Below are 3749 nucleotides of genomic sequence, written 5' to 3'. Positions count from 1 at the left end.
CCTTTAAGACTTCCTTCTTGAAGATCGTCCAGCCTTCCTGGACCCCTTTGCCCTTCAGGACGGTCTCCCAAGGGACTCTCTCAACCAGCATCCTGAACAGGCCAAAGTCCGCCCTCCGGAAGTCCATGGTTGCGGTTTTGCTGCCCCCCCTCCTTACTTCACCGAGAATTGAGAATTCTACCATTTCATGGTCGCTAAGCCCAAGATGGCCTCCACAACCACCACATCTCCAACCAGTCCTTCTCTATTTGTAAACAGCAGGTCAAGAAAGACCTTGACATTAAATGCAACCTATTAACTATATGTTTGTGATTTCATCTTCCATTCTGCATGAATGCTGAAATACATCCTATCAGCTCACTAGGAGCAGAAGTTTAAGATATTTCTCCAAGATCCAAAGTGTACTAAAATACGCATCATCTTTTAAAGTCTGGTCATATCTTGTTCACTGATTTATTGATCACTTATTACTACCATGTCCTAAATCCTGATTGTCTCAAAGGAACATTGCTTCTGTAACAATCTAATAATGGTTATTTTCATTAAGTCCTTGTTCCAAACAGCTAATCAGACTATTGACAACATCTATCCATATATAATGTATATAGCCTGATCTGAAAAACAGTAATTGTAGTTATATTAGACAGATTAAACTTCTAGCAATGTTCCCAATGGCAGATGGTAAATAGATAATCTCTGCTGATACATATGTATCACCAATGATAACATAAAAGTGCAACCAAAACTGTGTGTCTAGGAGGGGAAACAGGAGATTAAACAATAGATATATACTACCTAGACAGAATGCAAGAAAAATCCTGTTTATTAATGTAGAAACATGAACTAAACCAGAAGTTTAATCTCTTAGTGGTAGGAGTCACCTTTGACCAAATTCACTCAGTACTTTGAGTGACAAAGGAGAAAGAATGTACCATATCTGGAAATGTAAAGTCTGTTACTGATGGAGTTGTCAATTTCCCTAATCACTCATAATTCTAACAACATGTTCTTTAAATGCAAACAAATAAAGAGAGCTTGTGGCTTCATAAGACACACTGGTCAAAAGTAAAGCAGTGAAGTTGCTGAAAAAGTGCCCGAACAACCTGTCTGCAAGACCTGGCAGAGTCAGACATATCTGTTATCCATCCTAATTTGCAAGTAAATAGGCAGGTATAGCAGGGGCCTGCCTTAGCGGCACAGTGAATATATGACAGAGCTCAACAACAAAAAGGAAGCATATGGGAGGTGGAAGTGGGGACACGAGGAGGAGGAACACAGCAGCATTGCCCAGGCATACAGGGATGGAATTAGAGGGCCAATGCTTGCGTGCAGTTAAAATTGATGAAGGATGTCAAGGGTAATGACACTTTTGCAGCAAAACGGGAGACTGAGTAAAATCTAGGCCTGCCGCTGAACGCAGCAGGTGACCTTGTGACACAGCACACGGGTATGCAATGTCTTCTTTGTCTCAGTTTCTACCGGCAAGGTCTGCTCTCAGGCCTCCCAGAGCTCCACGTCAAGTAGCAAGGATCAAGTCAGGGTCTATTTAAACAAGCTGGAAATGTAGTACAAGTCCATGGGACTGGACAGGATACATCTGAGAGTACTGAGACTGCCAGCAAATGTCATTGGAAGGGCACTCTGTCCCTTGTGAAAGGTCACACTGATCAGAGGAGGTTTCTGACAACTATAAAAATGTTATGTCCATCTTAGAAAATTGCAAGGAGGATCTGGGTGATGACAGGCTGACCAACCTTCTTTCAGTTGCTGGGAAAACGATGGAGCAAGTACTCATGGAAACCATTTCCATTCACCCAATGACAAGAATGTTATTGAGAACAGCCATCTTGAATTTCCCAGGGGCAAACTGTGTTTAGTCACTCCAATTGCCTTCTACAACTACATTACAGGCTCTCTGGGTGAGGTTAGAGTAGTAGGTGTTGTTCTCCTTGTCTTTAGCAAGGCCTTTTATACAGTTTCCTAGTGTCCTTGCAGCCAAACTGGGGAGATATAGGTGGACTACAAGGTGGGTTAAAACCTGACCAGATCATTGGCCTCAAAGGGTAGCTAATAACTGTTTGAAGTCCAACTGGTAGGTGATTCCAAGTGGTATTCCCTGGGATCAGTACAAGGGCTGATATTATTTAACGTTTTCATCCATGATCTGCATGATGAGAATCTTTGGAAGTACAAGGTGACACCAAATCAAGGGGGGCTGTTGGTATACTGGAGGGTATAGCTGCCATTCAGGGAGACCTCAACAAGCTGAATGAGTGTATAACAGATACATCTGTTTTGAAGTTCCAAAAGGATAAATACAAGGTCCTGCATCTGGGACAGAATATACTGACAGAGGAGTGCAGGCTGGGACTAACGGTTCTACAAGAGAGGACCCAGTGGACCACAAACTGAACAAAGTCAGCAGTGTGTCCTTGAGGTAATGAAGACTAACCACATCTTGGACTGCATTAGCAAGACCACGGCCAGCAGGTCAAGGGACATGATTATTGCCCTCTGTTCAGCACATATGAAGCCACATCTGGAGCACTGTGTTCAGTTTGTTCTCTCACCAAATAAAAGAGCGACTGAAGAGAGTCAAGTGAAGTGTCATTAAGATGGCTAGGAGCTTTGACATACAAGGAGGTTGAGATACCTGAGAATACCAATATTCTTATCAACTTTAATGGACTTTTACTGCTAGAGCATTCTTAGCAGCATTCCTTATGGTCACATTATGCGAACAGATGCATTTTGGTAGTCCCATCCACAAGACCTACAACGACCACAGGCATATATTAGAGCACATTAATGCCACCAGTGCAGTACCTGATGATGTGCCACAGCAAACTTTGAACTGGGTTCCATACAGACATTAAAAGATAGCCTGAAGGTGGTACTGTCTCTGTGCTGCAAGCAGAAACTCCCATGGATCCTGACAAACTCACGCCTGCTCAGGGACCGTTGCAGAGAGAAATGATTTGTACATCAAAAAACAAACTGGCATCCTACCCATGAATGATTTTCCATTTATAGTTGCAAAGGCACTGCTAAAGAGGCCAAAACTAGTTTATAAAATATTTCTGCAGCTATAATTGTTTAGGACCACTGAACTGCATGTTCCAAGCCAGATCAAAAGGAGCACCACAAACCCATGAAAGGCTTATGTGTAAAGACAGGGTAAATTCCATGTCTGGGATCCATCTGTAATTCTGTCAAACCAAGAGTCCTTGTAGCTGTATACAAATTAAATGTCTGTCTGCCAAAATTAAGTGAACGAAGAACAAATACCCCCTTATCACTAAGTACAGTAACTACCTTGTTTTCTTTAATGTTAAATATAAAATACCCTTCTTTTACACTGTTGTGAAAGTACAAATCAGATCAGGAGTTATACCAATATCAGACTGACAGTGGTCTTTTTTTAGATTACCATTTTGCTTAAAATGTAGATGTGTAAAGGTATGCTCTATTCTTTTGACTCAAAGTATTACAGCTGATACAGCTGAAGAAGATGTAGCTTAAACTCAAAAGGATTTTGAGGTAACTCTGTATTATTTTCTTGAACAGGTTCAAGGCAAGTATATCACTGATTTACCATAGATTGACAACACAAAAATGGATTTAAGAAATCGCAAATGCAGTTGGAATGAAAAGGCCTGATGTTTTTACGTTTGCAGACTAGTGATATGTGCATGATTTTTCATGCTTGGCCATGTAAAAAAACAGGAATTAATAACTACTTGCAGTGT

The sequence above is a fragment of the Pygoscelis adeliae genome, unplaced genomic scaffold (genome assembly GCF_000699105.1).
Source record: "Pygoscelis adeliae isolate BGI_AS28 unplaced genomic scaffold, ASM69910v1 Scaffold12, whole genome shotgun sequence".
NCBI classification, from domain to species: Eukaryota; Metazoa; Chordata; class Aves; order Sphenisciformes; family Spheniscidae; genus Pygoscelis; species Pygoscelis adeliae.
The sequence above is the reverse complement of the archived record's forward strand: the minus strand, read 5'-3'. Positions refer to the sequence as shown.